Source organism: Antennarius striatus, chromosome 5, assembly GCF_040054535.1.
Source record: "Antennarius striatus isolate MH-2024 chromosome 5, ASM4005453v1, whole genome shotgun sequence".
NCBI lineage: Eukaryota > Metazoa > Chordata > Actinopteri > Lophiiformes > Antennariidae > Antennarius > Antennarius striatus.
Window position 1 is genome coordinate 19,423,768 of NC_090780.1, and position 12,754 is coordinate 19,436,521.

Sequence of the window (12,754 nt, forward strand, 5' to 3'; positions counted from 1 at the left end):
AGTGATCGCCCTGCCCCCCTCCCTCGTCAAAATAATTTGCTTTATTACACTCAACATATTTTGCAGGCTCTGGAGGTCCCCCCCCGAGGGGCCCACTGGTATAAGAGATACTCCACCCATCTCAATCCCTCAACCATCAGTCTTCCTCAGATGTTCAACTGTCAATCTGGCCCTGATCTGGGAACCCAGTCTTATCTGATCCCCCAGTCCTCCCTGGGGAGGTGTAGAAGTAGAAGCAGGGCGTCCCAGCCAAGCCAAGCCAAGCCAAGCCATGTCTACATAACTCGCCAAAACCAGACATCACCAAACTTTCACACTGAGAGCTGCCACCTAACTGTGAGAATCCATCGCCCACAGCGTCTGGAATATGTTGTAAAAATTGATTTAACTTGTATTAAAAATAGATTTTTCATAGATTTAGGACTCCAATTTAAGTGGTTAAATCTAGGAATATTCACTAACAAGTCCTGATTGACAGAAATGTATCATAAAAATTCACTCATGAAGCATAAAAACATCTGCCAGTGTGAACTTTTTGTTTCATTGGTAGGTTATTACTGGTGTGTGAGCATGTGTCATTGTTTTTGAATAATGGTCAGACTGAATACAATATATATGGAAAATATTTATGTAGAGCACAAAAAGTTGAATGAAACCTACGTTACTGCAGTTGTGAACTAAATGTGCATTTCATAAGGTCAAACAGATCTCCTTTTCTTTGGTTTAACATCAGATGCATATTTGATTTGTTGCTTTATCAACTACGCAGAGAACCGGTGTTTATCAGTTGCTTCAAAACTAGAAAGCACTTTTTTCACTGATGAGTAACCTTCTGAGTCTGTTTCTTGTCAAGGAAATTATAAATGAACATGACATTCAGATTACATTCTGAAACAGGTACTGATACTTCAATGCATCAGTGGCTTCAGATGTGTGCCATTATCAAGACGTTGACACTCAGATCTAAAATGTGAATTTGGGTTGTGATCATGTTCAGTTTTTATGGAGTTTTACCAAAATAAAAATGACGTACTAAAATATAAAATCACATATTTAGCATCAACAAAACAACAGCAACAGCAAAAAAAAAAAAAAAAAATCACTCCTGCTTGCTGAAATGTTACATACAGATTAAATGACATTTTTTGATGTGGCTTTTTTCTGTACAAACCATGAAAATATTTTGAAACAAAATAGAAACACCCAGAAAACCAAAGTTGTCATTTTGCTCGTTTCCTTTCCCATCTATCTCTACAATCAACTCTTGCGTAACTCACATCTGAGGTACAAATGAAAATAACAAAATTTCCTCATTCTTTATGTGACACTGACAGTTCTGATGTTTATGTATCACTAGAGTTTGTGTTTGACATCATATCAGTGTTCACTTGTCTCCTTTCCTCTATCAACCGACTCCATCATTCAGAAATAAGCCATATCCTGCTAATCGTCCTAAAGCTCGTCCATCAGACAGATTCAATTGGAGCCTTTTAATTAATATTGCTGTTTATCTGACTGGGGAGGGGGGAGGGGGTTCGCCTTTGCAAATGGGATACCTCATTAGGCTTTGGAGGAAGCTTTTAACCCAGCAAGGTTATCTGTGCCCCTCCCTCTGCCTCTCATCATCGCCTTAGAGTGGGCTTCCGTTTCCCTTCACTTGCATTTCATGACTTTTATCATCTTCCAGCCTGAGCTGGACCGTCTGTCCTATTTAAATCGTCTATGCTGTTGTCTGCCGTTCAGTGTACAACATTGTATTTTTAAATGAATACACGCTAGCAGACATCGTTTTAGCTCCACGGAGTCAGAGCCCGAGTGTGACTGAGGCTCAGCCGTAAGAGAACAGGATGGCTCCTGTCCAGCATGATGTTGATGGAGACTTATTGATCCCAGCAGGCTGAGGTTTGGGGGACCGTAATGCATTTACACTCCCTACACACATTCTGTTAGCCTATCTTAATTATAGCTCAACCATAACAGATCCATACAACTCCCCCGATACTCAATGACTTTCTCTGTGCTCTTGTTTTCCCCCACTCATCCTCTTCTCCACTATTTCTCCCTTTTCCCTCCTTTTACTCCCCCGCCCTTTGCCATTCTGTCCTCTGGGATCCCCGGGGTATTATGTCTAACGGCATTGTTTGTGAGACCCGTCTGTTGGTGGCATGGCTGATTTCTTGTGTAATGATGCATTCTTTCAAATTGATTCAAATTGTCCAATAATGCTTGTCGACAATGAAGGAATACCACTACGCCCCCAACTGTCAACTAACCGAGGCCCCATGTTGTTGTGGGCTGAATTGCTTTTCCTAGGTAATAAAGTAACATTAGATTATTTGACTAATAAAACAAAATCATATTCTGAGACATCTGATCACTGATTCTAATAAAGAACCACCATGTTACAGTAAAATAAATTAGTTTAGTAACTTGTAGCATTAATTCTGTTAAATGAATTTACAATGATTTAAATAAACCTCTCTGGTCTGATCAGCCACAATAACGCTACGGGATACGGGCCGACATTAATCCATACATTGATGGCAGAAACAACCTGTTATCCTCGATGTCCCATCCCGTTATTCATGCGACAATTACTAATAGTCACGTACAAACTTTGGCAGGAAAGAGCTTTTAGCTTTGCTTGACTCAGAAAGGCTCCATGACCATACTCACCAGGAATGATAAATGTTCAAACAAGCACTGCAAGAGAAATCTGAAGCCTCAAATTAAAGTACATAAAATTAATTGGCTGTTGACTTGTGAAAGAATATCAGAGTGAAAGATTTATTTTGTTATCAGAATAAATAAGCAATAAGAATAGAGATGAGACAGTGGTAAATCATCAATCAGCTCTTATAGCGTCGTAGTGTAGGTCCACAAGTGTTTCCTGGCTTCATCTCAAATTTCCACTAATTTCCCTGCGGGGATTATAATCAGTACATAAAATGTAAATTAAATAAAAAAACAACAACCCACTTTTACCCTCTAAAAATGTAGTTTATGTCTTGATTTCTAATATTTCTATACTGCCATGACCTTTTTTAATTCCTGCCCCCACACCCCACAGTGACTGCATCTAGGGTGCGTTGTCATACTTTCACGGGATAGCACACTGAACAAATAAGCCGGATTGATTTAGTCCCTCTGAAACCAACAGCACACTTTCAGATGACTACTCGCAATATCAAATGAGTAATTGTTGTTAAAAGTTTCTATCCATGCAATAAAAAAACTTAAATGTCCCATGTGAGTAATATCTAAGAGAGAGATAATGGTGTTGGGGTTGTTCTGGGGAGATCTGTGATCGTTATCTGCCTGTTTAAAGAAGATGTGTAAATCATCAGAGAATAGTCTTAAAATGTGACACAAAAGACAAGCCAGATAAGAGCTGGAGGGAGGGATGGGATGATGAGAGAAGAGCTTACATACCGGTCTAGTTATGACGGTAATCATTCCAGCGCTTAACCTGGTGCTTTCAAATGGCTTTATTCTTGGTTAATACACATCTTGCATTGTATAAAACTTACAAATGTGATAAAAGTCCTGGTAATAAGTACTAATCTTGTCTTTCAATAGATTATGATACAAAACTATTATGTTCTTACTTGTTTTACCACATTCCAAATTGAGAGAACTATTCTGGTAACACTGAAATATGAACAACTTTGAATGTGAACTAGTGTATAGACTCTTTGTTGGTTTAAATGTTACATTTGCAGCCTTGTTTGAATGATAACATCTTTTTTAATTACCTTTAGAATGTTTTTATGAGTAAGAACAGCAGCAAGAAAAAAAAAACTGACTGGTAAAGTTAGGGTGAGTGAAGTTATCACTCAAAATGATCATTTCCTTATTGTCGCTGTTGAACTACATTTCCCAGAAATCACTTGTAAATCAGTTAATACACTGATTACTTCCTTTATCCTTCCGGTAAGATGATCACTCAATCATACCAGTAGTGATTTTATTTCTTTGTGCTGATCGGATTGTCTGAAATGGGGTGTGACACCATGAATGACATCACATGCCTGTGCACCAATCAGGATTTAGCAACATTCAAATCAGGACCTGATGAATGATTGTTGTGGGGCTCGTCTGGTGCCGTCCAATCAAATGTGATAAAATGACACCAATACAGTCAGGATGAAGCACTTAAGACGTGTAGATGAGTTTTAGTAATAAAGTTTACTTTCCAACATTATCATTGGAATTGTTGCAAATGTTGAGTATCTCAGTTAATGGTGTAAAGTTTTCTCCATTATGTATCATGCTTAATCAGATACACGGGCTTTCTGTCTATTTTTCATTAAATATGATCACAAAAACAATTGTAAATTGGAAAACAGATAAAATAGTCTGTTTGCCAACATACAGGAAGAATCTTACCAAGAATTCAAGGAGATTAGACATTTCTTTGTGTTGCAGGTAATTTATGAGTTGGCAGTAAGTCATAGCAGTCATGGTACCACAAAAAATGGACTCACATTTTTACAAAAATCAATTACCATTCCAAGCCATTATGTGAGCTTGTGGTGCGGTCATTAGCGGACGGGCCAGGGAGCTGTGTCCCACGGCCCATCCGTTGGCTGGCTCTTAATACAGTTACAGCTGTGGGGGTCTGGCGTTTCCCGTCTTGGCTTAGCAGGCTACGATAAATGAAGTTTTTACTTACCCTGGAGGAATCCGACTTTAATGGACCCTGGTAAATAGAAGAGAGGCGGACCAGTTCAGGGAAGGCCACCAGAAGAGAAGGAAGGAGAGTGACAGTAATTAACAGGTAAAATAATCAGTCGATGCACTGATCAATCAAATGTGATTGATCTGTGACAAAGCTGTATCTTAAAGACAGAGCAAACGAAATGCACTGACGTCTACCAGCAGCTCTGGTTATTAAATCACTTAAATAAGGATGTGGTAATGCTCTTTAAGCTATTGGTGGCTCAAAATGGAGGCAGCAGAAGTCTATACACTGCTCAGAGCACTTCCTCTCTCCTACTACTAAAAAAACTATTGTGTATGAATGTATTTATAAACTGTGACCGCTGTTCAGGCTGCTCAGAGCCCTTTGGTACAGTTAGCAAATAGCTCCATCTATATGCCTATTCTCCCTCACACACACACACACACACACACACACACACACACACACACACACACACACACACACACACACACACACACACACACACACACTGATTCACAAACAAACAGCCCTCCACCCTGTCCCACTGCGCCCATGGGATGGGCAGAGCACTCAGGGGAAATGAGGTAACACACACACACACACACACACACACACACACACACACACACAAACACACACACACACACACACACACACACACACACACACACACACACACACACACACACACACACACACACACACACACACACACACACACACACACACACACACACAATGCAGTGGTAGTGTTGTGCCATTCAGGCCCCTGTTCGGCTCTGTCTATCAAAGCTGTCAATCTCAGGGCGTCCCCCCCGCCCCCCTTCTCCTCCCCCCTCGCAAACCAGACCTCGGCCCACCTTTTAAGGCCGAGAATATTTGGTCCTGTCGGTTGCCATGGGAACCACCCAGATGTTGGACTCTGATTAGCTGGTGACCGTCAAATGAAATCAGAAGAGGTGTGATAAGATCACACGGCGACAGAAACTGGGAGAAAGGTGGCCGCGAGCGGGAGGCGGGTGGGGGTTGTGGGTGGGTGGTGGGGGGGCAAAGGAAGTCATAGAAAGCGGGGGAGAGGTGGGTATTGGCGAGGGCTTTTGCAAACACAGTCACAAACTTTGACGCTTCACTGGCGAGTGCTATTTTTTATTCCCCCAAACATTTCCATTTTCGGTCTGTGTAATCTTGGCGACGTGTAAAAATGGCAGCAGCTTTCGCTCACTCAAAACCAAACAATCAAGCTCTGTTTGTTTTCTGAATGAGAACGTGTCGAGACCGTTTTTTCCTGAGCAGCAACAGAACACCTTTGGGTCTTCTCCTTCCTCCTGAGAGAATCAAAATAGAAATAAACAGATGATGCAGAGCCAACCGTCAATCGTGCGGTGAACCGTCGCGACGGGACTTTCTCTCCGATCGGGGCGATTCTGCGAGCGATAGGAAGGGACGCAAGCTGCACAATCAAATGGCTTTTAAACAAACTCCAAACAGCAGTTCTCTTCTCCCCTACCTGTCCCGCAAGTAGCTAATCGCATCCAAAGTCCCATTTCCTGTCAATGAAATTACATTAAACATCTCCCTTTAGGTCATTGTCCAAAGTGACCCCCAACTCGCAGAGGCTGATAAGGGTGCTAACTAGGTAAAGGCTGAAGCACTTCCCAGTGTTCGGTCAGTGAAAAGAGCTTCGGAGGAGGGAATGCGGGGGCAGGCTGGCCCTGCTCGCTCCATTTTCCAATAAACTCCAGCAATCAGATCAGCTCTGCTTTAAATGGACGACTTGATGGCAGCAGGCCGCATTAGCCGCTGGTGTCCTCCCAATCCGATTAGGAAGAGACAGTGACAGTTCCCAGCCAAAGGAGGCAGGTACAACACACACAAAGACAACACTTTCTGCTATTTAAATTCAGAGATGCTCGCACAAATATATGCACACACACACACACACACACACACACAACCCTGTGCTTCCATTAAAAAGAGTTGGTGTTTGAACAACAATGAGCATCACACAGACACAGACAGTGGCACAAACAGCTGGCACCTCTTACGGCTATTTGTGGCGCTAACTGGATGACAGTATGGCAGATGTCATTATTATTGAGCAGTCAGCCACTTCCAAGTTGTTGGGCAGTCATTTGGGGGTATTAGCAGCTCCTCCGGCGAAGAGGTCAAGCCCCTCAAGGCTGGTTTGCATGTCTGAGTGTGTGCTACAAGTGTGTATGCTTCTTTGACTGCGAGTGATTTATGGCTGTCAAAAAAAGTGACTCTCTCTGTCTCCCTAATGGCTCTGCTGCTTTGAGGATCTGCCTTTTACGGTCACATAATTACCCCAGATTGTTTTTGTGAACACAACGGGATACTTTTACGCCGTGCGCGTGGCTGACATGAGGACCTCGCAACAAGCTGTTAAGTGCAACAGGCAGCGTCATAAAGATGTTTGTCATACCTGAGATAGCTAAAACCTCGTTCAGGCTTACAGTGGAGAGAATGGTTCCTTTAGTGCGCTTATCAGTTGGAATAAACCTCAGTAATGTAAATTAATGGCTGGGTTATTTGAGATGCTCGTGTGAGGTACAGAGGCTCGAAGCTGTTCTTTATCACAGAACTGGACGGAGAGGAGAGAGGTTGTATTTAATAGATTTAGAAGGATGGTGAAGCCCAGCACCTGGATGGACAGAAGGAAGGGAGGGGAATCACATCTCATCTTACATTACAAATTTTCTGTCCAACCTAAAGCGGGTGAAACAGAAGAAAACCAGGATCCATCATGAATGATCGACTTTTTGAAAAGCAGGCTGATTCAGACGCTTTCTACATTCTCTTCACAAACCCCAACTCCAGCAGAAGAAACCCCTTGTGCAGCGTTTTGTGCACTATATATATATATATATATATATATATATATATATATATATATATATATATATATATATATATATATATATATATATATATAATTATTAAAAAAAAGTAGATGTAGATGCAAAGATTTAATAAGTTTACCCGTGCCTGACTGATAAAAGAGACCACCGGCTGATTTTTTAGTGTTTTATGTTGGAAAGGTATTTGTGCAGCGCTGCATTACCTGATGCCTTCTGATCCCGTGGCTGATGATGGACTGCGAATCAGCTAGTTAATTTAGGCCAGATAAAAGCCTCTCATCTCTGCCGAGGTAGATTACTGTAATAGCAGCCTTTCTCATCTTTTGATCTTTTTTTTTTTTTTATTTAAACTGCTGCGTTGATTCATTTGCATGTGTCAGAGATACAGCTTTATTTAGGGTGCTTATTAATGGGGACAGGAGGGATTCTTGCTACTAAAATCTGAGGAAGATTAGCGCTGACCCCCTCCCCCCCTCCCCCAATCTCACATGCCATTTCATCACATTTATGAACATATCATGTCCATGCATCCATGCAGGCAGGTGCACACATTATATACTACTGTAACACTGTAAATACATAAGGACTCATAAGTAATGAGTGCAAAAACATATAAACTTAACTTTATGTGTACACAAGAACACAACTGCATACACACAGTTTATTTAGTGACACACAACATGCCTGCCCTTCAATGACGGCATCATGGACTGCCAGGCGAAGCGTCTCGGGCCTCGGTCTGTCATCCTCCTGTCTCTCCCCGGCTGCTTCGCCCTGGCAGATGCGGCCGATGTGGACGTGTACTTTGTCCAGATCATCCGTGAGATGAGATGAGAGGAAGTGGGAGGTATTGTTCTTCCTGTGGCGCTAAGCCCCTGGGCGATTACCCTGTCAGGAGGGAGAACTCAGCGCCGGCGCCAACTGCCACAAACCAATGCTAAATCCCAACTGATCGCAAAAGAGGCTGATTTTACACTTTAGATTCCTCCCATCTCTTAATGCGGCCGATGAGGCAGAGGATCTTCGCCTCTCCCTCATCTTATCCGCTGCTGCTATCCTCCTCAGTTGGTGGCGTCAACCGCTAAGCTTGCGCTGCAGGGATAAGACTCAACGCCTTGTCAGGCCAGATCAATGTGATTTTACAATGCAGTCCGAGAGAGGGGCCCGTGTAGCCAAGCCTGGCAAAACAACAGCACACAGCCTCTTCCACACGCTTAAGCACGGCTCAGAAGTGACTCTTACCACCTCTGAGTATCTAGCTTGTTCAAATAAGATACCCTAATCTAACAACAATGTTGTACACAAAACCTGCCAAATACATTTCCTAAATCTGACTACCTCACACATACCTGCACTATCTGTCCCGCTTTCCTCTCCCTATCTTTTGGTTTATCAGCGAGGTTGATCTCTCTGAATGCCTCATTGAATTCCTGCATTGGTTTTTATCTTATCTGTTTTCTCAGAAGCACTCCATGGAACTGTTCTTCAGATTCCTCCTCGAGTCATCAGAGCATTTTTCTTTCTCTTTTTGTCCAATCCCCAATGGCAATTCTCCCCGAAAATGACACTATCATGTCACAGAGGATGATTAGAAGAAGAAACTTTATTGTCGTTATGCAATTTTACAATCATACAACAAATTTGCGAAGTCAGATTCAGTTGGTCGGGCCGCTGCACACTGAGCACGCTTGCCACTGTTGGCCAGCATGACCTAAGAGGTCCTTACATGCATAGTTTTCATGATTTTGGGGGGAAAGTGGAGTACCTGGACAAAACCTTCAAACTCTACACAGAAAACCATGATGGAAATGCTGGGGATTTGAACCCATGACCTTCTTGCTTGAGGCAACAGTGCTAACCATTACGCCACCGTGCCGCTTATATTAGAGAAGTGTTAATAAGGATGCAGCAATTGTGGTAGTGTGTGACAAAGCCGAGGATGAAGTCATTACAATTGTAATGACGTTTTTTTTTATTGCATTTCCTTCTGTGAAAGGCCAACGAACAAAAGAGGCCGACTGAACGAAGGCAAAATGAGAACTTGCAGAAAAATTGTTCCCCATCAGAGCATCCAGCTGCATGATGACATCCTCCTCTTTGCCAAGTACTTCAACTGATTTCCTGTTTGGGTTTGATTATCATATTGGACCGCACTAATATATCATCCCCTCCCTCATGTCTCCTCTCCTCTCTTTTACTTTTACGAGTGACAGTTGGGAATAAAGTAGAGCGTAAATCTCTGGCAGTAATAAAGCTGCTCAGGCCAATGTTCCTTATGCTGGTTCATCTCTCCCTCATCACAAATTTGTACTTTTTACAAGATAAGCCCTCCTGCCTTTCATTGCTCCCACTAAGTCATACTCAAGTGTCAGATCTCCATCCATTTTTAAGAATATCGGGGGAACTGCTGTCTAACGCCAGAGCATGCACAACATAATCGTATAAATGCTAAAAGCAAACACAGAGAAAAGGTTTCCTTTGCCTGACCACATTCCTCAAAAGGGCGATCATGAATCTTGTCCAGGAATCTGAGTCCTGTGCTGGTAAAGCAACCAGCGGCAGCACTCCTCCTATCCCCAATAAAGTCTTCCCTGGGTGGGCAGGAGAGCCCCACACATCCCTGACCTCCATCCATCAGCCAGGAGGGAGTCCTCACCAACAAGAATAAATCCATCCACCCAGCTCTCTCTCTCTCTCTCTCTCTCTCTCTCTCTCTCTCTCTCTCTCTCTCTCTCTCTCTCTCTCTCTCACACACACACACACACACACACACATACGCACGCACGCACACACACGCAAACCCGCTCATACACACACCCTCAAGCAGCATCTAACCGGTCAAAGGCCTACAGGTGTCAAAACAAGTCTCAGCAGCTCCAAACACAGCCAACAACTATCTAATCAGTCAGTTGTTAGATTATGCTGTCAAGTGGTCGGCTACTCAACTCCTGACTTATCACTTACAAATCCCCTTTATGCTACATGAGAAGGACAGATTGCTATTCATTCAGGGCAAACTTGAGAAGGATCACAAGAGCAGGATGTGGATCTTCTCATAAATCAAGCACAAAACACACATTTGTCTCAAATGCTCTGTTTTTGGCCTGAGATGCCCTGGTATTCAAAAACAGTATCTTATGCTGGATAAACAAAAATATGATTGTCTGTTAGTTGTTACTTTCAAAAATCATGCATCTAGTTTCTTTGAGTGCTTGTTTCCACAGTGACATTTTCAATTTTTCTACAAATGAGAAATGTGCATAAAAGGGACACAAAGAATGATGCTTATGCAACACAAATCTTAGAGTGCTTTTTCAAAGACTATGTTGGGAGTCGTGTGAAAAGACAATACAACTTTGGTTGTGTATGTGTTTGTGTGGACAGAAAAAAATTCCACACTGGCTGTTTGAGCTGACTGTTACTCACCAAAGAGACTTAAATCAATCAGGTGTTTGTTCACAGAGATCTAAAATGTTCCATATGGTGATACGTTAAAACAACATGCATTTCAAACTTTGTTAAAATATATCCTAATTTCACTGAATGAAGCTTTAGGGTAAGTTAAGTCTTGGGGATGAATGTCAAACCGCATTTTTCTTTTTAACCTTGGCGCTTGTCTTCCAGTGTCCTTCACTTTTTGTCTTGACCTTCAAAAAAAGATTTTTTAGAGATAAAGTAGTTCAAATCAGTAATCTAGGAAATGGGATGCCACTCTTCACGTCATTGGAAGATAAGTTACGTTAACTTTAAGATAATTATCACACGTTGGCACACACAGACCAGCCTCTCATAGCAGTTTGGCATTAGATTTCCTTCTTGTTGGAAATTGGATTAGACGCTCTTTGATGAGGTTTTGCTCATGCGTCCCTTTTCTAAATTACGCATTTCAACAATCCAATTACATATTAATTTACATCTACATTAATCAAATATTCATGCAGTTGTTTAAACACTTTTTGCATGGTTATTTGTGAAGATATATAACATTTACATCTTGATGCTTCTTTAAAGCTTCCAACAACACTTTCCTGACAATAAACTGTTCAACAGCGGCTGCTGGTCATAAAACCCTTTAGAATTTTCTAGAATTTAGACTTACACTAAATTACTCAAATGTCCTTTAGAACCCCCAACCACTACTGCTGACACTGAGATCACACAATTTCATAGATGAGTCTCAAAACTATTTGTATCCTTCTAAAACCTGATAAAATCAATGCAGGTCTTGATAAGATTCTTTTCTAACAGACTCTCTGGAATGAAAACTTAACAACATGACTCAGAGTCAGAAGGTCATTTGTCCACTTAGGGCATGCTGGGTCAGACAAATACGAACACAGAGGTTGCCATGATGTCAGAGGCCAAAGTCTCAGAGCCTCAATGGTGCAGGGAAACGGCCTGTAATCAACATAGTTCAGTAACATGGGTGTTTGATCCATATGAAACCACATGGACACCTAACAAATCCCCAAAGACAAATGTCAGCCTTCCACAAGTTCATTTTGAATCTGTTTCTCAGAGGGATGGGACTGTGGGAACGATGCTGTCACTTCCTGTGCCCGTGGGCCTGGGCCAATCATCATCTGATAAGATCCGTGGCTTTGCCAATCAGAGCTTGGCCTCAGCTTCACATGACGGGGTAGAGGATGCGATAAGAACGAAACTTGCCAGGGAAAATGTCTTGATCTCAAATTGTGCCTCCTTCAACCCGACCCTCTCCCCCTCTTCCCACCAAAATAGTTGTTTGGAGACAAGGTTTCTTTTTGTCTTTTGCCCATAATTACGCTCCCTTTCATCTGCCCCCTGTTCCCCTTGACCTCTACTCTGGGGTCAGTGGCCAGGATATCCCACTCTCCTTTGGCCAATAATGTGCCTTTTAGGGTGGATGAAGAGGGGCATTCATGCCAGGGCAGACAGGAGAGCAGCGAGGAGCGTAATCACTCCATCACACTCTGCCCCCGTCTGTCTCAGCTCCTGCCCAAGCACCCAAACGCGCCTCCTTGCTCCTCACATCAAAGACCTGGACCCCGAGCTGCAGCCTCGGCTACAGTTTAGCACAGCACAGAGGGCAACAGTGTCACCAGCCAGGGGAAAGCACAGTCGGTCGGCAACATGGTTGTCATCACCGCGGAAACCCCCGTGAGATGTTTCACCATCGTGTTTGTTGATACAGTGAAGACGACTGTTG

At 42.6% G+C, this 12,754-nt stretch overlaps 1 long non-coding RNA gene across 2 annotated transcripts in view; it reads right to left on the minus strand.

Moving 5' to 3' along the window:
* The window catches only part of LOC137595401 (uncharacterized), a 68,048-nt gene that overhangs the window by 32,852 nt on the left and 22,442 nt on the right, over positions 1-12,754 (minus strand). Inside the window, exon 2 of one of the 2 annotated variants that reach the window (XR_011035433.1) lies at positions 4,676-4,702. The exons of the other annotated variant lie outside the window; for it this stretch is intronic. This is a non-coding gene — a long non-coding RNA (uncharacterized lncRNA). The remainder of the gene's footprint in view (positions 1-4,675; positions 4,703-12,754) is intronic. 2 annotated transcript variants of the gene reach the window in all.